Source organism: Podarcis pityusensis (assembly GCF_964106645.2).
Source record: "Podarcis pityusensis genome assembly, chromosome: 12".
Taxonomy (NCBI): Eukaryota; Metazoa; Chordata; class Lepidosauria; order Squamata; family Lacertidae; genus Podarcis; species Podarcis pityusensis.
Window position 1 is genome coordinate 57,481,653 of NC_138037.1, and position 22,860 is coordinate 57,504,512.

General features: G+C 42.3%; 1 long non-coding RNA gene across 1 annotated transcript; it reads left to right on the top strand.

The window, feature by feature from the left end:
• The first annotated feature begins 1,385 nt into the window (after positions 1 to 1,385).
• LOC308460075 lies at positions 1,386 to 11,693 on the top strand. The gene is made up of 3 exons (XR_013978455.1): positions 1,386 to 1,534; positions 7,315 to 8,432; positions 10,530 to 11,693. It is a non-coding gene; the product is annotated as an uncharacterized lncRNA (long non-coding RNA).
• Positions 11,694 to 22,860: the final 11,167 nt, after the last annotated feature.

Genomic DNA, 22,860 nt, shown 5'->3' on the forward strand with positions numbered 1-22,860 from the left:
TGAAGATGAATTGGCAAAAGCAACGTTTCTGGTCTATCTACCGGTGGTCTAACTTGGCCTCATATGAAAACCGAAAAATTGTGTGCGTGTACACAATCATTTTTTGTTAAATGAATGAAGGGACACACATGCTCTTTCATCAGTGTGAAAAATAGCACCCACTAAATCTGCTTTCTGAGGACTATTCTGAATGGCTACATTTTTAATTTCAGCTGAAAAGGTGAGGGGGAGAGGGTTTTTTTCTGCTTTAATTGTAAGAATATTACCCTAATTTGGTTCTTTTAGGTGCAATTGTCTCCCTTTGCTGCTGCTTAGACACAATTTTCTCCTTTTTCTACTGCCCCTCCCCCTTCTCCTGTGGGTAATTCCAATGATGACAACAGGAAACTACAGAAACTTTCCTCCTTTCCCATCCCCTTCTGGGAACTACTTCCAGCCCTCTGCAGTTATGAGGGCCAACAAGAGTCTCAGACTTGGTCTAGCAGGGCTGACTTGAAGCACAGTCTGTGCAGGCTGGGAGCTGTTTCCTTAGGTATACCTCAAATCTCATTCTTTGTCAGGAGAATAGTCTGGTACTTGTTTGAGTACCTTTTTAAAAATGTTAAGGGAGAGCCATGGTGTGAGTATAGTTCTATAATATCTATTTTAAAACTTATTCATTTACATTTATTTTTGTGAATGGGGGAGGAGGACTAGGGGAAGAAATGGTGGGTGGCCTCTAGGCTTCTGCAATATGTTGAGGACACACACAGCTCTCCTCCTTCACAGCTGCAGGCGAGGCGATGGATGTGCCGGACTGTTGTCTTGCCTCAATAATGGGCCGGGTGAGAGTCAACAAACTGAAGCTCAATCCAGATAATGAGACTAAGGCATGGTTCGTGGGTGGTTCCCTAGACCAGATGAATGGGAGGGTGCCTGCTCTTGATGAAGTTGCACTCCCTCTGAAGGAGTGGGTCTGTAGCTTGGGCTTACTCCTGGATCCTTTGCTGTCACTTGAGGCTCAGGCGGCCTCAGAGGTGCAGAGTGCCTTCCATCAGCTTCAACTGGCAGCCCATCTGCACACATATCTGCTCTGATATCTGCTCTGATAACATCTAGGTTATAAGTGATGTGTTATAACACAGAGATGTGTTATAATAGCACAGTGGTGCAGCCTCTAAAGACGTTCAGAAACTTCAGCTGGTGCAGAATTCAGTGGCCAGGTTGCTCACTGAGGCAATATAGTTTGAATATATTACTGGCCTGAGTGCACAGGTTGCCAGTTAGCTTCCGGGCCCAATTCAAAGTGCTGGTTTTGACCTATAAAGCCTTAAATGGCTCAGAACCATAATACCTCAAGGACTGCTGCTCCCTATATAAACTGACCCAGACCTTGTGCTCATCATCTGAGGCCCTTCTTTGTGTGCCTCCTCTGCAAGAGGTCTGGAGGGTGGCAACGCAAGAACAGGCCTTTTCTGTGGTGGCTCCCCTTTTGTGGAATGCTCTATCCAGGGAGGCTAACCTGCCACCTTCATTACATATCTTCAGGAACCAGGTAAAATTGTTTCTCTGTAACCAGGTCTTTGGCTGATTAACATTCAATGGCCTTTAAAATGTGTTTATGATACATGGGTTGTTGGTTTGTTTTTGTTTTTTTAATGTCTTTTGTGTTTTCATTTTGTATTTTTACGTTGTGAAGTGCCCTGTGATCTTTGGATGAAGGGCAGTATACTAAATACAGACAGACAGACAGACAGACAGACAGACAAACCCTGCAGTTCCAATAATATGAAAGTGTCAAAAGTTGCAACATAGAGTCTGTCTGTCTGTCTGTATTTAGGAAGTTTTCAGATCTTAGACTGGGAGCTAGTACTGTACTATTAAGCTAGTTTATATTTGTTGTGCAGATCTCCTCTATGAAAGAAAATAGGAGTTTTGCTGACATAACTTTAAGAAACAGCGGCTGACAAAAGGAAATATTAAGATCTTGTTTACCCCAGAATCTGGTTCCAGTCTGTTGATTCCAACTGTCTGTGTTTTTCTGTGAATTTCTGAGAGCAGTAGTGGACTAATGATGTGCCACAATTGTGTAAAAAGAAACCCCCCTCAAATATGGCTCAAAAGGATTTATATTTTCCATTTAATCAGTTGCACGCAGTGAACAGACTTTGCTATTTTAAAATGTGTGTCTAATACTATTTAAATGAAAATTTGCAAAACTTGGCTAATTCCATGGCACTTTTTGAAAGGGAGGTAATTTAATATCACCCTCCTGACCCTATACTCTAATGTGTCACCATTGTCTCTTATAGATATGGAATTACTATACCAAAATGCTTATTTGCATGCACAACAGAAGGACATGTCAGCGCTGGGTTTAATTTTCTTTCGAAGACTCTTTGAACTCATCCTCAGAGTTCTAATTTCATTTATTCATTTAGACTTTTCTTACTCCAGACAGCCTCTCAAATGTTTTTTAAATGCACAGATATATCCATGATCCCATCATTCCTCCTAGGTTCAATACAACAATCTAATTCCAGAATAAGCACAATAAGAAATAGGTAGTTTCCAGAATGAATCCTAAAACTTGAACTGTTACACCCCCAGTTCCAGTTCCATGTCCAACAAACCAATTATCTTGCATGAGCCTCTTCTCATTCAGATAATTAGGCCAGTAGTTTCAGCATCTATATATGTGTCTAATTTGTATTCTATTTTTTGCTTGAATGAGCTAAAGGTGATATACATGGAATTATTCTAGTTTAAACTCACAACAAGTAAGTTTAGCAAATAAATGTTTGGTGAGAAGTGGCAGCAGGAGACAAGAAGAAGGCGGCGGCACATATATCACAGGTAATGATCTCCAAATAGGCTGAGAGAGACCCCTGCCTGGAGACCCACTACCAGTCAGTGGGGACTATACTGAGCTACTTGGGCTAATGGTCTAACTCAGCATAAGGCAGCCTCCTTCTTGTTTTTACTTGGCATGTATGGCTAGGGGCCCACCAGGCCAAAGAGTCACAGCCTCCCTCAACAGGGACAGTAGTGGTGGTGGTGGCGGTGACCCCATTGTCTTCCTCCCCCCCCACTACTGCTGCTGGTGCTGCTGCTATTTCTCAGCCGGCCGGCTGGCCTGGCTCCCTCCTTTGGACCCAGCACAATAGTCTTCCCTCTTCCCCCACCACCCTGACCTCTGCGACTCTCAGGAGCAGCAGCAAAGGTGGTGGTGGTGGTGGAGGAGGCCCAAATCAGCTACTCTCTCATCCCTCCACTTCCCTCAACATGAAGCCATTTCTGGTAAGCATACATCAACAAAGATGTCAAGTCAGTTTATTGTGTTTTAGCAGACAGCCACTATACATATGAAAATTATGACAACAACAACAACCAGAGATTTACATTTCCCATACCCCCTTTAAGTTTAATACAATGGATTTGTAGAGCCTTAGCAAGAAAATTAGATATTCTGAAGGATGTATATTTCTCTACATTGGACAGCCAAAAAAAAAAAAAAAAAAGAGTCTTTCTAGGGATGACCTTCCAATTGGTAAATATAGTTATTTCTAAGGTCGTTATAAAAAGGGTATTCAAGGAGTGCATGAGTTGTATCTTCTATGGACACAGAGTTGCAACCACAAACTCTCTCCTTCTCAGGAATTCCTTTGTTCCAGCCCATTCAATCTGCTAGTGGAAGGACATTTCATCTTGCCTGTGTGAAGGCTACCCTCATTTTAACATTTGGTAGGTCTACCAGATATCTTGAAAGAGATAAATTCAATGGAATAAAGGAAGCATACAAATTACTGGATTGACAAGTCTTGATTACAGCAGGTCGTGATTGCATCTTAAAGTCCCTAAGCTTTTGAAGTATTCATTCTTCAGCAATCTCAAAACCTTGCATCAAAAGAAAAGAGGTAGAGAATCCCAAACTCGTGGCAGGTGACTGTATTTCATGCCTCCATGAGTTTGGGTCCATCTCTTCCAAAATTGTCAGGAGAAAATCTGATACCTGCTTAAAAATAGTTTTTAACCACAAAAGCATGGCTAGTCTAAGAGTTTCAGCTTTCATGGGCATTACACCCCTTTCTAACAGTTCCCAGGATTCTCTGGGGGAAACCATGCCTGATTGAACTGGTATAATACTGGTTTCAATATATAGTGTGTTGGGTTGAGCTTACAAGGGAGCTGAGGAGTAGTGTTTGTTCTCCCCCCCAAAAAAAGTTTTTCCAGAGCTCTGCATCCTTAATTGTTGCTCATGCTTCCTGATCTGAAAAAGCCCAAAGGGAGAAGTGACCCCTGGATTTTATTTGAAGCATGGAAGCCAGGAAGTGTTTAAGGACAAAAATTCCCTTTACCTTTTAAAATCAACTTTTGAAGTAAAAAGACCTCCCCTTAAAATAAGTATGTGAACAGTTGTCAGGAACATGGTAGGCAGCCCCTATGAATTCCTGAGCTTACAAGAATGCCTAGCCAAGGACATCATAATATTTGTCGAATGAATGAAAGAGCATTCACAAAAACCCCAAACCACCTTGAAATAATGGTAAATGCAACAAAAAAACCTGCCACCTGACCCATGAGAATTTCACTGGAATTTTCTCTCACCTTGATGATAATTTTCTAGTGTAATTTCTTTTATTGTTAATTGAGGGACAACGGTTAAAGAAAGAAAGAAAGCAGAATAATTATTTTGTGCAGCACTAATATCAGAAGCCTTGTTGAACTGTTCTGTTGTTTTCTGTTTCATTTGGGGGAATTGCTGATCTTAGAAGATTTTATTCAGAGGTGATTTAAAGAGATTAATTTGCTTGCTCTCTGTGAAATGGCTGTCTGGTTTGCAGCAGAAGACTGGGGGTTAAAAGGCATGGTTTCGTGTTTTGGGGCTTATACACCTTGTACTTAGTTTCTTGGGCGAGATTTCCCATCTGGGAAATAGGAGCTTAGTTTGAAGCAGGGTGTACAGGTTGCAGCAGGAGTGGCTTTGTGGTTCAGACCCCACCTCTGTCTTGTACTCAGCTTCTCCAGCAAGTTTTGCCTTTGTGAAATGAATTATTGCGAATAGATTTCAGGTGGGGCAGAGAGCCAGAGGGCCCAGGACCCATTAAGTGTACCGGAATCATAAAATCCTTTTGGCACTCTTGAAACCTACGGTTAAGGGATACTTTGAACTTGTGTTTCTTTAAGAGCAGTGCCTAACTATGCATGACAATATTCTTTTGCAATGGAGGAGATTTCTGAAAGCAATGTATGGTACGGCATGGGGTGTGTGTGAAAGATTCAAAATAGAAAAGGTATTTTAGACCAAAGAGGCCTAAAGTCATTATTTGGATCTTGGCCTCTAAACTGACCAAAACACAGAGGACACTACAAATGAGAAAGGACCCATAGCAATCTAAAATATATTTGGTTTTGGAGGGTAAAAAATGTGAATGCCGCTTCCAAATTTTTTATAGGTTCTCTTATCACTAATTTTAGATGGTCCCATCAATCATGTGGAGCTGTGACAAATCACAAGCACAGAGTGGGTCTACCTCCCAACCAGATTTGTCATTTTAAATAATTAGCTTCGCTTCCCTCTGCAATCCCCACTAGTAAAATGGAGCATCTCTACTAATGAAGCATACGCTGTGCTATATTTTTTGCGGCATGCCCACTGCACTATTTCAAGCTTCCTCAGTGTCAGTATATTGGCCAAATAAATCTTCCAGATAGGTAATAATACAGCACGGACTATAATAGCCTCTTGCTTCCTTGTCATATCATTTACCTATATTGCTTATCAGCAGCTGCATATTTGCTGAAAGGATATCTTACCGTATAGGCAGGTCTTCTTTCACCTTTATCATTCCCAAATGTAAGGCCTTATTTTTGAAGGTATTATACAGTGGGAAAGCATTACTTGAAATATGTTTGCAAAATACTAGTATGATTATGGGGAAAAAGAGATATGCCCCGATTCAAATTAAAGTCACATAAAACATATTCAGGTCATTCAGTTTCACAAAACACATTGTCCTTGATGACTTGTGATCCTTGAACCCAAAAGAACAGCAATTCATCATGATGGTCTCATTGCACTTTCTTGACTTTACCTGTGCCACTTGTAAACTGTGGATTACATAGGCTGATCTATGTAGGGAGCTGGCAGTGCTGCTTAGGAGTAGGGCAGCCAACCAGGTGACCTTTCCAGCACCGCACAGCAATGAAATAAATTTCAGCAGCCTATCCTTTTCCCTTTAGATGCACACCACACAGTCTCTTTCACAGAGGTTTACATTTAAAAGTTATGAGTACCCTCTCCCCACATCAAGAAAAATATATCTCATGGTAACACAAAAAGGAGATGAGAATTCAGAGTTGCAGGAAAACAACATATTTACTGAAGGTTTTCACTCTCTTTAACTACTCAACATAGGTTGCACACCCTCCAACATTTCTCCGATGAAAATAGGGATGTCCTACTCCATAATAATAATTTTACTATTTATACTCCGCCCATCTGACTGGGTTTCCCCAGCTGCTCTGGGAGGTTTCCAATATATATAAAAAACATAACAAAACATTAAACATTAAAAAACCTCCCTATACAGGACTGCCTTTAGATGGCTCAAGAGTAGGATAACTCCATATCCTGCAATGTTTCTCTGATGAAAATAGGGACACCCTAAGGAAAAGCAGGACATTCTGGGATCAAATCAGAAACTGGGATGGCTTCTGTAAATTCAGGACTGACTGTCCCTGGAAAATAGGGACACTTGGAGGGTCTGAGATTGAAATATGTGCATGTTGGATAAAACTAAAATCTGATGAAAGTTTTGTTTCCTACAGCTGTGGATTTATTTTATTTTTTGCCAAGAGTTTTGTTCAGAGGTGTAGTATTCTCATTTTCCTACTCATATTGAAATACTGCCCCTCAATAAGGCCAAACTTAGATTCACAAAATGTTTAGGGCTATGCATACCCCTGTTGTCCCCCCCCCCCCGAAAACTTTACCTTTTAGTCTGACACCATTATTCTGTGTGGTTCCTGCTCTTGCCATCTGTATCTAATTATATGAAATAGGGTTGTCAAAGTGCACATTTTGATATTAATGTTTGATATTATTTGACATTAATGGATATATTACTTTGGAGCTTAAGCTATAATATAGCCTATGGTGCAAAGACAGAGGAGCTGGATTGAGGACAGTCATTTCCAGCAACAGCTGCTGCACCATAAATTGCTGAACTCCCCCCCCCCCCCCCGCTACAACGCAGGAAAGGATTTCATACACCCCTCCAGTGAGTTTTGCACCAACTTATAGTTTCTCATCATCACCATTACATGTCCCAGTGCCTCAAGCAATCAGGATGGAGGAAGATGCCATCAGACTCCCAGCCACCTGCGGAACAGTTGTGGAGGGCTCTTCATACATTCAAACTGTAATCCTTTGACCCTACTTGACCCATCTTCCTCTTTGCTGCTCCTCTGTGCATAGTCTTACTGCTCAAGTTGCATATTTAGTGGTATACTAAATGACTGAGCCAATAGAGTGATCCTGGGCAAACAAGTATCCGTTTTCAAGGGAAAATCAACTTAGGAGTGTTGGTTATTTGCAGATTAGTTGCACTGCAGAAGGCGTACTAGCGAGACCACACATTCAAGAAGGGCAAAAGTAACTTTTGCTAGGTTTTAATAACAAAAACAAAAACTCCTTTTACACTAAATTACAATATATCAATAAGCATGACCCATTCACCAGGGTACTGAGAGAGCTACATGCTGCTCTTTATATACCACACCCAGCAGCTTAATTACCACAATTTAACAGCACCTGCTATACTGCTTCACAGCTGTAAAACTAGGTCACGTTATTTGCTCTGGCCTTTAAAGAAATTCACATCTTGTTGGACAATAATGAACCTTCAAATTTAAAGAGACAATTCAACAGAGTTTTTGCAGGATGAAAAGCACCAACCAAGAAGGAAGCCACCCCAAAGTCAGAGGAGAGAGGCAACAAAGGACCACTTATAAGGAAGTCCATGTCTAGCTTCTGAAAAAGGCATTTGAAGATATTGTGTACCCCAGATATGAGACCAGAGAGGCAAGGTGCATCGAAGTCGAGGAAGATCGCGTGCACACCTGATTTCAGAACAGAAGAGCTAGAACAAAGAGGACTGGTTCCAAAATAATGATCAGGAACTATGCTACAGCTCCTTCTAGCCACTGTGACAGAAGAAGAAGTCCAAGAAGCAGCCTGGGTAGCAGCCCAAGTATCCACATGCAGCTACTAGCCGCACAACTTCCATTATCCCGAAAGCTAAGGAGGAGGATTCTGGCAGCCACCTCTCAGCAACACTTAACCAGGAGAGCACCTCTATACCTCGCAGTACCAGAACTCCCAGGAGTTGAATCCAGTTCATTACCAGCAAGCTGCTGTTGATGGAACTGGGTTTTGTGAGACGCCCCAGGTAAGCAACTGCCCAGTTCCATATTATGGTGGAGAGATGATGAGGCAGCCTCCATCACCAGCTGGTAACTTCTGCATTGCATCAAGCAGTAATACTCCCTGGTGTGCAGTGGGGAACAGTCATGCAATGGGGAATTATCCAGCTGCAAATCCTGTACAGATGCTGAACAATGATGGAAGTGGTTCAGGCTCTCAAAGGAGCCAGACTGCCAATGGAGATTATCAAACTGCAAACCCCATGCAAATGTTGCCTGAAGATTACCAAAGTTGACAGCAAAGCAATGTCTTTCCTTCTCCCAATGCCTTCCAGGGTTACCCATACATTTAAGATTTGTTTACTATTTTTTAAATTTATTATATTTTAAAGTTTTTCAACAAAGTTTGTTGTTTGAGTGGATTTGTCTGGAATCATCATGTGGCTTTCCGTTTACTGAAGCATTTGCTTCCCTTTGTCCAAGCAAGCTAAAAACACTTGGATGTTGAAATCAAAAATAAAAGTGAAACAATTAATTGGCCATTTGTTCATTGCAGCCACATTGACATTGCCCAACACTGGAGAGACATACACTCTATGCCATTGGACTACAGCTCTGATATTTAGCCCTCATGGAAATAGTGACTCAAAATGATATTCTTTATGGTATTAAAAAAATCAAATAAATTTGTTTTGACTTGGCACTCACATATTTTTTAGGTTAGCAATAAGGGCCACAGTAAAAATCCACTATCCTATTATGCTAGAATTTGGAATGCATGTCACTGTATTGTTTTTTTATTTACACACACACACACAAAACTTTATTGCAGTCCATAGACCCAAAATATGCAGTACATTTTTTTAAAATTTACATTGTTGCTGTTGCTTTAATTTCATTTTTGTATTATTCCCTTGTATTCATGGATGCATATTTGTACTTACCTTCACACTGATTTGAAGCCACTTTGTGTCCTTCCTAAAAGAGGCTCCTGGGAGGCTGGAGGGACATTGCTGGAACAACTCTTGGGCTGGGGCAACAGGCTAAAAATGGATTGTATTGGTGATTTCTTTCCATTATTCTTCCCCTTTTGTTAATGCTTTCTTTATTGTTCCCCTTTTGAGTTGTCCTCTTCCCCCTCCCTTCCTTCTCCTTCCCTTCTTTCTAGCGGGGCTTTGCCCCATGGGGGCTCCAGTCCCTGAGTGCTCGTGGTTGCACTCTGCCCATTCGGCTGGTGTCCCTGTAATTTGGCTGCAGCACCAGCTTTGGGTTTGTTTTTTTTTAGCTAACATGACTTTGGGCAATTTGCGATTGTTGCTCTCTGGGCGCTTTTGTTTGGCACTTTGAGTAGTTTTGCTGCATTGAGAGATCCCTCTCCATTTCAATACTGATTTCTGTGTGCCCCTTTGAGTAAAGGCTGGTTGAGTATTGTCTAAGGGCAGGAAAGCCCTTTCTTTCATTCTGGCCGCCATTTTGGGTTCCTTTGCAAAGAGAGGCTCGTCCCTGCCTAGTTTTGGCAGGAGCGCCATCTTGTTTTGGCCGGAGCTCCATCTTAGTCTGTGTGGGTCCCATTGGCATTGTGTGAACGTTGATTTAGTACCCCCCCCCCGGGTAAGGAAGGGATCGAGATGCCTATTAAAAGGAATCCCAGTCCTGCTCTCCCTTCTAAGAGGGTGATTAGAGGTCTATCTCAGTCACTGCATTCAGCTCCGGCCCCTGTGGTCCCTCAGCTTACACTAGATCACTTGACTGCAATTATGGCTAATATTGGTTCAGCCCCTGCTGCCATGATTAGGTTTAATGAAGAACTTGAGATGCTGGCCCAGCAATTTGGGAGGCAGCCTGATTCTCAGCCTGGCCCCTCCATGTCTTCTACTGTTTTTGAGACTCATGGTCCTTCGGATGTGAGCGAAGGGAGCGAGGTTTATGACCTTTCTGGGCCTGCTGGCCAGTAAGTTTGCACCTCATTTTTTCTGCATTTGTGCAGCTACTACCACTGTGCACTGGGGCGTGTCTGTCAAAAGGATCAAGGATCTGGGCTGCTGGAAATCTGATGCACACAGGGGTTATGTTCAGATGTGGCGCTGAGGTGCAGTTATTAATGTTGTTTTGTTCATTCCTAGGTCCGCCTGCCCTGCACATCTGGATAGTCAGGCACAGCATTGTCCACTGGGCTGGCAGGAGGGGGGGAGTCTTGATTTCTACGCAGGCTCGGACTCCCTGGCCACGTGTGTGTCTCCTGGGTGTCCAGACGAGGAATGCGTTGGGAGGAGCCTCTCCTGATGGTGTGGGCAAAGGTGTCTGCAGAAGGTGCGCCTGCGGCGATGGTGGTGCAGCTGGGTGAGAACAATTTGCCAGAAGCTCCCGGCTTGAGCCTGCGGACCCGCATGCAGGAGGACTTGGAAGAGTTGAAGGAAGCTGTTTCTGGACTCTAAACTTTTTGGTTGCAGCTGTTGCAGCGATGTGTGTGGCGGGGTAGCCGATGCCCAGCTGCCACCTAGAGAGCCAGGAGGCGCGTGCAGAGCGCAGTGGCCAAGAAGGTTCTGGCCTTGGGTGGGACGGTGATCCGTCACCTGGGCATTACCTTCCATGATGCGTCCCTTTACAGGCTTGATGGGGTTCATCTGTCTGTGATTGGGAATGATTTGTAGCTGACCGCCGTGTCAGTGGGGTTAAGGGATTGGTTACAGGTGTGAGTGGTTGGTGGTGAGCGCGGTGCTTGTGTGGCGGGTAGGCACTGATTCAGGTGATAGGGATGGGAGAGCGGTCTTGCCATCCTATGTGAAGGGTATTCCATTAAAGGAATCCAGGGACTCAATTGGTTTGGTCAACCCTCGAGAGGGGGTTGTGCCTGTGCCTGAGTCCAGGGGGGCATCTAGGTAGTGAAAATAGTCTGTTCACCTTCCCAGGTGTTCACCCTTGGTTGACCTATGCTGGTGCCCTGGGTCAGCGGTGCCTGCAAGAGTGCAGGGAGCTAGTTGAACCAGAGCCTATGCAATCACTCACCTTCTGTAATCAATAAAGTTGTGGCCTAAATTCTGCCAAAAACCAAAACTAAAATTTGAGTCAAGTGTGAATTTATTTAGGGGGGAGATTTCTGGGTCTGAACACACAATTATTGTTATTTTTGTTATTATTGGTTTCTATTTGTTTGTTGCTTGTATAGGATATTTTGTTTTTTTAATGTTTGATGCTTTGTTGTGTTTTTATATATGTTGTAAGCCGCCCAGAGTGGCTGGGGAAGCCCAGCAAGATGGGTGGGATATAAATTTTTTAAAAATATTATTATTATTATTATAAAAAATATATTACCTGAAGGTCCTAAGCATTTGGCCACTTTGCTGTTATATACAAGCTACTGATTCCCCTGCCCCCTTCCCTTTCATTTTGATTTGCTTGTCACTGATTCTTTCTGCATTCATTATAACATGGGCCATGAATCCTGGCAATGCGGTTTGCTTACTGATCAGACCTTCTGCCCAGAAGACAATGCAATAAATCACTGGGAAAGATGGTGTATGTTAAACATCTGTATTAAAATAGAAAGAGCTCTGTTCTCTTAGAGTTGTATGTGGGCTTGTTTTCTGTTTTTGTTTTTCAAAGGAGCAGTTGATACAGGTTTAGGAATTATAAAACCAGAGGTCAAGCTGTTTGATGAAAATAAAAAGAGAGCTGGTAAATACTTCATCTAAATTGGCTCATAGACACATGTTTACAATGTCAAGGGGCATGTGACAGAAAATGGAGAGCAAGTTCAGTAATAGGGCTGGTTTCAAGTACTGTCTATCAAATAGAATGTGAAAGAGATGCGTGAAGAATGTTAAAAGTTGCCAGAAGTTAATTTAGTGTTAGGTTTCATGTTTGCAGACAAAATTTGTTTCTACTTAATGGAACTGGAAATGACCTTTCTTCTTTACTTAGCTCTGAATTACTGCTATGTGCTTCTCCTGCAGCAAATGTGTAGGTTTGAATTTGGTTTAATTTAGAATATTCAAGAGGGTCAGTGGATTGCAATGTCAGGTTTGATATGATACCAGTACGATTCAATAGAAACAAAACCAAGCCTTGGTGAACTAAAAGTATTTGTTTCAATCAAAAGCAAGAAATTGCCAACTTGGAGCAAAGTTTTTTTAAAAGCAACTTAACATGAATGAGCAATGCTGCTCCCATTTCTACAACTGACCTTGTGATGTGAATGCATGCGTAGGTTAGCAGTCAATGCCCTTCTCTAGATGTAAGGCCCTGAATGGTCCAAGACTCAGGTCGTTCAAGGAAAGCCTGCTCTTCTAACTAACCTACATGCATGCGTAGGTTAGCAGTCAATGCCCTTCTCTAGATGTCTCTAGAAGTGGGCTGGGTGGCAACCAGAGGAAAGGCTTTTTTTGGCTGCTGCCTTCCTTTTGTGGATTTTCCTCCCCAGGAAGAACTGTCACCTCCTTTGTCACCATTTAGGTATCAGATTAAAACTTTCCCATTGTCTTACATGACGAACCAGGTTGCTACAAAGTATGCACTTAGGAGGAAACGACAGCCCAGCCTGGCTTTCTGCTGAATGTGTCTGTATGGCCCATGTATTTCCAAACATGTCTCATTTACACATTACACCAGAGGTTCTCAAGCATTTTTCAGAATAAAAATCTACTCACGCCACACTGATTTTTTTTTATTCATAAGAAACACATTGCAAAGCAAAAAGAAACAACTCCTAGCAGTTCTTGATTTACAACATAGAACACAACTGCTTTATGATATGATCATGGAAATTGTAAAACAATGCGGTTACATAAGAAAATGAATCATTCCCAAAATAAATGAGCCTCTTACATATGTACTTTAAGTATCTATACAAACTCAACGAGAGGTGTGAGCTTGCTTTTGCCGGGTAATCTCATTTACATTAAGTCTAATCTGAGACAAACAAACTCTCATCTCCTTATCAACACAAAGAAGGCTTTCTCGTTTTTGATCTTCCATATTTGTTAGAGCTGAAAATCCCTATTCATGACAATATGTCATGGAGAACTTTAAAGTAGCCAGTGTGGTGTAGTGGTTAAGAGCAGTGGACTCGTAATCTGGTGAACCGGGTTCACGTCTCTGCTCCTCCACCTGCAGCTGCTGGGTGACCTTGGGCCAGGCACACTTCTCTGAAGTCTCTCAGCCCCACTCACCTCACAGAGTGTTTGTTGTGGGGGAGGAAGGGAAAGGAGATTGTTAGCCGCTTTGAGACTCCTTAAAGGGAGTGAAAGGCGGGATACCAAGTCCAAACTCCTCCTCCTCCTCCTCCTCCTCTTCTTCTGTTTGAATTGCTATTCTGGATGACCACTAGGATTGTCCTCAGTATCTATCTGTATTCCACAAATAAATAGATTACAACTTTGATACCATACTGCACTGAAATGTTGAAATGTTTCTTTGATTGTCCTTGGCCTCACTACTGCAATAAGAAAACTGATTTGCATCCAGTGCCTGGGATAATGGGCAAAATAGCACAACAACATAGCTTGCAAAATAACATTTAAAAATGAGCATTTGGTTTGGTAACGAATACCGTAATTTAAAAGGGATTCATGTGAGATGATTGTAGTTTCTGGCACCTTTCTTGCATACTGGAATATTGCTCCCTCCCCCCCCCCCTTCTTGTCAAGAAACTTATTTGGGAAGCTGAAAGAGTTGACTGAAGAAACTTGAAGAGGGGGGGGGGGTTCTCCAGTGGGGATAAATAATGCTGTTCCCCATATTTATGAGCAAATCTCAATGGCACACTTGTCAAAAAGTGCCTTACACAAAACAGTAGCTAAGATCCACTCCCCCCACTGAGATTGCTGTGAGATGAAGGCACAGTGAAAACAATATCTACATATATTTTTCGATATTTTAACCATCCTCTGTTTCTTTTCCCTCCACTATGCCGTACTGCTTTACAAAGCAATTAGAGAGTTCCTGGAGACACTAATTGGATCATAAAGTGCCTCCTTCATGTTCCTCCTAAGGAGGGAGTGAAAAACCAGAAGCAATTTCTGGCCTCATCTCCACATCTGTGAAATGTTTGTGAGTAATCTTAGAATTCAATTAAAAAAAACCTTGAGGAGCCTTTAAATAACATTCTTTGAGACTAATAGCTAGCTGCAGCCAGACATTCTCCCCACAAGACGACAGAAGCTTCAAGGGGCTCCTTTGGAGCTACATCCTATTTCTGAACTTGTACCTCCTGTGTGTGGACATCGAAGGACAGAAATTAGGGATTCAGAACTCCCTATTATTTTTAGAAAAAGTGGGGAATTCAAACCATCCCTGAAATTCAAAAGTCCGTGTGAACCTCAGGTGTTCCACTCCACTTTCCCCCATCATTTCAGGGGGCAGGGATCAGCTGTTTGGATTCAAAGTCCCACTCAGTCATGAAAGCTTGGGCCATTCTCTCTCTCTCTCAGCCTAATGGATCTCCCAGTGTGGTTGTGAGGACAAAATAGACATGTGCACCTTCCTGAACTCCTTGGAGGAAGGTTGGGATATAAATATAATTAATAATTAAGATTCCCAACCTACATCTGGACATATTTAACTATTCTTGTCTTCTATTTAGGTTGCTTCAGTAAATTGTTACCAAGGATGTGTATATTTGCTGTTGAAATTTTGGAAAGTCATTTTTTAAAAAAATCCAAGAAGTGCTTTGCCTTTTGGAGTAAAAGGTAGCCTCTTTCATCGACAATGGCACCCCTTGTTTTGCTCAGCAGAAATCTATTGTCATGGGGTTCAGGCAAAGGGCTGATGAGTAAAAGTGTTAGACAATATTAGAAAAGAAAACCAACAGGGCTTCCAGTTTCCGGTTGCCCTAATGGCGCCGCTCGCACAGCAACGGCAGATCATACATAAACAAAAAGTAACCTCAGACTTTGATCCGGTGACCTCGTGTTCATTTTCTGTCTCCTTGTGTGTTTCATGCAGTTAGCTTATTTGCTTATGAGCTAAATGTTTCTCATTGTCTTTTGAAATGTCTTTTGCCAGTTACTTTTGCCAGAATAAAGCTCTGTTTTAACATATGAATTGAAGACTTGCAGAAAGTCCCATTCTTGTTATCCACTAATAGGGGGAAATGCTTCACAACTGCTGGTTATATATATTTACGCAATGCTTATTTTGGACATTTTGAAAGTGTGTCTCCGCCCCCTTTGTATTAAATGAACCACAGCTTCCTTAAACAGATGAAGCGAAAGAACGTTCCCTGGTTTTACTGCATGGAGGTATTGATGGAGAGAGCACAGTATTAAAACAGGTATATGGCAGGGGGTTGATTTAAATGATACATAGATGATTTTGGTGAGACTAAATGTTTTCTAGCCACAGCTAACACTGTGAATAACTAGCTGGAGTTTTTTAAGCATGGTCATTTGCCAGGTAAAATGTGCAGTAGATTAGTTCTCAAGACTGCTGACAGATATTGGGGCCAGAGTCTCCAGAACTTTTGAGCTGGACCTCTTCAGCATCTAGGCCAGAGCACCAAGGATGTACATGTAGAGAGAACATCCAGTAGCCTGTGGTCCAAAATGACCAAAAGTCCAAACTTTATCTAAAATTGACCACCTTAACTGCTGTTAAGGAGAACTAGGCCCAAAAGGCAGGAGGCTGGGAAAAGGTGTGGTATTCAACTAATTTCAACTAAGTTTTACCCAGAGTAGACCCACTGAAATAGAGTAACTTAGTCATGCTCATTAATTTCATTACTTGCCACCCAATTTCAAGACATTTCAGAATATATTTTTCTCTATAAAGAATTGCTCTTCAAGGCATGTGATGAGCTCAGTTTTACAGTTCCCACGGGTAGAACTCCCAAACCACAATGAAACCTGCTTAGATATCTCATCTCTTTAGTTTCTTCTGTCGCTATTAAATTCTAAACATTCTCTTATTCACATAGCAACACATACACAAATGTGTGCACACAGACCAGTTGAGTTTAGGACAAGCAGAATAGGAGACTGAAATTTAAAATTCAAACCAATATATTTATTAACTTATTTATAATATCATGCAATAAGGTTATTTGCAAATTAGATGTTAAAGGATACGTTTTAATATAAAATTAAAATGGTACACTAGTTATTTTCCCTATTCTAAGCAAATAGTTCTCTTTCCCATGGGAATCTTCCTTTGGCCAGCTTCTTGTGAACATCTGCCACTCTCCTAGAGAACTGCTGCTGGAGTCTCTTTCTCCCTGCAGATCTTCTCAGCTTTAGCCTTCAGTGATTTCAGCTTCTTTTCCCTTGAACAGCTGCCTGCTGCCACCAGCAACTCTCCACTTTGCTCTGGCTTAGCCTCTTTGTCATCCTCAGTTTGGCGCCACAGACTCTGACTCCCTCTCAGCCATGCTGCACTTCCCTTTTTATACACTTCAGTCAGAATTGTTTACCCAATCAAACTATTCCCTCTGACCAGCGGACATTTCATTGGTCTTAAGGAGTTAAAATGGAACATCCACTAAAAGATCAATCACCTTTTTGATTCTGTTGTTGTTTAGTCGTTTAGTCGTGTCTGACTCTTCGTGACCCCAGGGACCAGAGCACTCCAGGCACTCCTGTCCTCCACTGCCTCCCGCAGTTTGGTCAGACTCATGCTGGTAGCTTCGAGAACACTGTCCCACCATCTCATCCTCTGTCGTCCCCTTTTCCTTGTGCCCTCCATCTTTCCCAATGTCAGGGTCTTTTCCAGGGAGTCTTCTCTTCTCATGAGGTGGCCAAAGTAATTTTTTTTATTCTACTGAACCATATATAATTGTCAGCAGAAAACCACATAGGAAGGGGTGGCCTGTCCTGTTTTACCACCTGAGGCAAATCAGGAAGATGCTGTCTCTACCCAAAGTATTGCTTATTGGGGTTTTGTGGCGACTGCTTCTGGTGAGATCTTGCTGGAAGCCATGCCAGTCTCTCTCTCTCTCTCTCTCTCTCTCTCTCTCTCTCTCTCTCTCTCTCTCACACACACACACACACTGTGCTACAGTTAATTGTTCACAAATCAAACAGTATTTAAAGCAGAGCAACATTAACATACCTAACTTCGATTTTCTGGTGTTACAGTTTCTCCATGGGATGAGTGAATGATTTGGGGTTGTTTTTGGTTTTTTTTAAAAGGGGGGGGAGAGGTTTCCCATTATTTTGTAGATAATTGCTTTGTTCTTTAAAATATGTTTATATGCCTAAGGTGCATTCAGAAAAGATAGGGACTTTCCTGCTGTTCATTCACTTTTGCATACAGCTTGCACTTCTTCTGACCAGTCCTACATCAGTTTATGATGGCTTGAAGTTATGCCAGAAAGTAGCAACAAGCTCATATTATTTAAGGAGGATAACTGGGGGATAGGGTTCAGTATAGTCTGTCACTGGAAGACAAAATAGTTGAGGGCAGAAGAAGATGTAATCTTGGTGATGCTTTCAAGAACCAAAAGCTGGGATATAGAGTGCTGACTTTATGCATATTTCCAAGACATCTTTTGCTAATAACTTGCAATAACAGTGTCCTATGAAATGCATAAGATAAAGTGTTATTTATTTAAGCGGCATTAATCGAATCACAATTTCACTCAGGTTTTGTGCATTTTACAGAAAAGCTAGGCCTAGAAAACATTTAATTGCATTATGCGAGGGTAGAAAAATTCCAAGGAAAGTATCAAATCTTCAGGTCCTTTAATTAGTCCAACCTTGTGCTACTATATATAACAGGACAAAAAGTCTGCTACCTGCCTGCCTACTAGGCTCCCCATTCCCCCTCCCCCCCAATTTGGACTTTGAGACTTGGCATAGGGGTTGGTCTCTGGGGTTCTGAGCAAGCACCCTAAATCTTTGAGCTGCTGCTGCTGATCAGCTACCATCATTGCTTAGCGCTCTGCTCTGCCCTGGTCCTGATGCCATCACCTCCTCCTCTTCCTTTTCTACCTGAATCTGATTGTGCACCATTATTGTGGTGCACTGCTTCCTCCAATTGGCCTGGAAGGAAAGTAGGGGGCAGAGCAGACTGGCAACCATGTGCAGGCACCTTGCCCGCCCCTGCTGCCATCACCAGAGAAGCGAGGAGGAACTGCCACCCCTTGACCCCAGTGAGCAAGGCTTCCGTTGAGGGGCAGTGGCAAGTGAAGTGGTGGCAGTGGCAGGGAGTGGCAGTGGCGGCAGGGGATGCACCTTCCCATTTCACCTCAGGTGGCAAAACAGGGTGGCCTGGCCCTGAGCACAGCAGTAGCTGCTCAGCCAGTCTGGGCGGTTTACAGCATAGATAAACAATTGTAAAACATCAGACATTGAAAATTTTTCCAATATGGGAAAAGCAGCAGAGTCAGGTTGAAAGGGGATGAGGAAGCAAGTGAATGTTGGTGAAAGGGAGAAAGAAGGTCAGATGAAGCAAGAGAGAGAAGAGGGAAATAAAGGAATGAAGTGGGATGCGGACAGGCAGAAAGAAAAAGAAAAGAACTGAAACGCTTGATTAGGTTTTTTATGGAGTGTCTTAACAAGTCAAGAAAGTTGTAGGACTCTGCATGGCAGGATAACATGAACAATACCAAAACATCAATGCCACATCATGGATACGGTCAGTCTTGGTCTGGGGGAAGCCTAGTTCATTTGTAGTTAAGTAAATCTGCCTGTTCTTTAGAGTTCTTCCAGAGGCACTCAATAGCAGAAGATCTGGAATGGAGATCAAGGTAGCCTTGAAGATTAATGGAACTGAAAGGCTTGATTGTTAGCAAAGCAAGGAAATTTGATACAGAGATAAGAAGGAAATAGTATTAACAGCTACATCTGAAGACTGGGCGGGGTGTGATAAAGGAAGAAAGGCAGTAAATCTCTTAACAGAATCCTTGCAATAAGGGATTGTGGCACAGTTTAAATACATATGACTCAGCTTACGTCACAGCTTTCAATATACTCTACCCTAACTACACAAGGTGTGGCGCTGTGGTGTAAACCCCTGAGCCTTGGACTTTCCGATAAGAAGGTCGGTGGTTCAAATCCTTGGTCCCAGCTCCTGCCAACCTAGCAGTTCGAAAGTACGTCAAAGTGCAAGTAGATAAAAAGGCACCACTCTGGCAGGAAGGTAAGCGGCATTTCCGTGCGCTGCTTTGGTTCACCAGAAGCGGCTTAGTCATGCTGGCCACATGACCTGGAAAAACTGTCTGTGGACAAACGTTGGCTCCCTCAGCCAGTAAAGCGAGGTGAGCGCTGCAACCCCAGAGTCATTCGCGACTGGACTTAACTGTCAGGGGTCCTTTCCCTTTCCCTTTAACTACACAAGGCAGAAGTGTGATTTGCATGGGGTGGGGGGGGGGACACACATAACAGAAACAATAGTATTCATGCAATGTTTAAATCAGCCCTACATATCTTTAAATGAGAGCATGATAGGACAGGGGGAAGGTGAGCACTGAAGATGGTAGTAGGAATAGGATGCTTGATGGAGACAAGAAAATGGGGGGAAACCTCACCACTACTGATATGGATGCATTCTGGATACCTTTGGCATCACAGCCATTTTTATAAAAGGGCCAAAAGCACAATGTGCTTCAAATAGTATATAAACAGTTAATTATCATGCAATGCACTGTGTGAATCCTGGAGATGGGGGGGGGGGGCGTTGATGGCGGACACAAACATGTCCTTTTACTGTTCCTAATCCTGGGTTAAATCATCATTTTGGCAAAGGGAACATTCCATTGTTTAGGTCCTTGGAGATTTATTAGGAGTGGACAGAGTCTAATCATTTCCAGGTTTTGAGAGCTGAAGTAGTGAGATAAAAGTCAAAACATGGAGCATCCAGTGCAGCAGTAATCCAAAGCTTGATAGCAGAAGGGATTTATTATATATTGGTAAAGGTGAACCACTATCATCTTGAAGGATATATATTCCAAAGGCTGATGTGGTACAGAGAGCTGAAAGTCCATGTAAGATGAGAGCTCTTCCTTCATGCATAAAAACAAGCTGGAAGAGATTTAGTTTGTGCAGAAAAGAAGTTAATGACAACCTTGAAGAATATGGCTGACAATTCAAGGGTAAAGATGGAGATGGATGGGTGGCATAGAGAGACATGTTCGGACAGGATTTTGGGTAGTGCAATGCCAGCTCCACAAATCACATTGCTAGCCAAAATTGATCAACCCAAAGGGGATCATATGAGGAAACTGAAGCCATAGAGCAGGTCTATGGCAGAGTAAAGGCCATTACTATTTCAGGTCTGCTCCATTCTAAAGAGATAGCACAAATCAGTCTCTTGCTATTATTTATGCCAGGAATGGTGACCAGTGGCATTTGGGCCAGATCTGGACCACAATTAAATTTCATTTTGTCCATAGTCATAAAATATTCAAAAACTGTGTGAGAGACAGATTTTTTGCACTTTAAAGTTATCTCTTTGCTCTGGATTTTGTATGCAAGGCTCCAAACTTGCCCAGGCCCACGTGGTCAGTAAAAATGGAGCAGCTTCCGTTAGGTGGTCTTGTCTTTATTAGAAGGCCTGAGCCCCCCAGCAAAGAACCAGGCTGGGTAGAGAGAATACACTTCCGGATAATCCATCTCCCTAACCACTGAGAATTGAATTATCTCCCTGAGAATTCAGAAGTTGGTAATCCCTGATTTATCCTGCTCCGGATCTATAACTTGACACATATTTTCACAGCATGATATTCCCCACACAACAGAAGCCATGCTTGTGTTGGAAAATGATGCCCCATCGGGGTTGCTTTTGGCCAGCTAACACACAGCTCTAGGATAATAATAAGACATACGGTAGATTGTTGTTGTGTGATGAAAACTCATTTTTCTTCTGCTTTTGTGAATAAAATGGCTGCATCTTGTGGTGGTGATTGCCAGCTAAATCCCTCTCCTCTGAACAATTGGATGTAGATGGCCACTCTTGATCAGCCTCAAGCACACATATCGGAATTAAGAGCTCAAGATCCCGGTGATGCCAAATAAGTTGCTTCTATCATTCTGCTAGGCTTCAAAGCAAGCCGTGGCACAGCAAGCTTCTCTCATACGCCTCTTCTCGCATATCCACACACCTGCTCCGAATTTGGATTAAAAATGCTATCTCAAGATGACATCATTCCCTTTCTTGACTCTGATTTTCTTTTTTCAAGGTCTCCTATTTGGGAATATAAATTGACTTCTCCAGTCCCCCTTTCAAACCTGACATCAGATGGTTTTTGAATCATGTGCCTATTATGCTGCAGGTTAATCCGTCTCTTTGACTGAGTGCACGGAGGTTTAGCAGATAAAAAGAGGAAGGATAAACAATGAACAAAGTGAAAAGAGGATGAAAAAAGAGTTTGGGAAATAGCTTCTTAAAAACATTCCCTTCAATTTTTTAAAAAATATGAACAATATTCATTTTAGAAAAGGGGAAATGAGGAAATTATAAACTCCTGGTTTGCAAGTACTTTTGCCACTTAGATGGAAGGTAGGGGACAAGCTCCAGAATGATTGGCTTTCAATTATGCTGTTCTCCCTCTTGAGATTGACAATGAAGGGACACCAGGAGAGGAACAACAAGGTTTTGATAGCGGGCAAGATTCACAGCTGGGATCAAAGTCCTTCTCCTGGATATAAGCCTGGTTAAATTTTGTATATATATATATATATATATATATATATTCACTCTGGTTGCTTGTTCAATGTAAGCATCAGGGATACAAGGGCTCCCGAGAAATGTACCGAAATGATCATGTACCATCTGAAGCTGGGAAGGGACCGCACTCTTGCCTTTGCTAAGTGGGACCTTTGAGGGATTTCTCCCATGAGCTTCTAGCTAGCTGATCACCCTGCTCTAAATAGATGGGGGAAATGGTTCAGTACAATGAGTCTGAGATTCTTCAATGAATTGCATTGCAGTTTGAGCTGCATATTAAAACTCACATGTTGGAGAAAGGTAATCCTGGGATCACTTAAGCACAAAGCTGAACTAAATATTTACAAAAGCTTATGCAGCTGATAAAATTGCCCATCTCCTGCTACCACCATGTTTTAGAGCTTTGCAAGCAATGGTTTAATGAACTTGAGCCAGGTCCATTTGCGAGCAAAAAAATGTTGAATCAATGACACACCAGTCATCTATAATGATGTAACCAAACAAACATGGAAAGGTGTGATTTGTTAATGCATAATCCTATGATCTGATTATAGGATGTTACATCCCGATTGCCAGGAAAAACAACACAATGGCTAAATGCAACCCTGAAGCTTGTTGAAAGATTCATAATGTTTTGAAAAGGTTACGACCCTTGAACAGCTAAAGGGCTTCCAGGATTATGTACAGAGGTCCATCTATGAGCATGTCCCTCTAGGACACGAAGTTTTATGATACAGCAGAGAACAAGTGTTGCTGCTACTTCTGCAGTGGGACTGGAGGTGGGTCCCAGATTTGGAACATTTGCATGGGCATGAGAATGTTGAGGATGTGCCAATGCTGCAGCAGCCGTATACA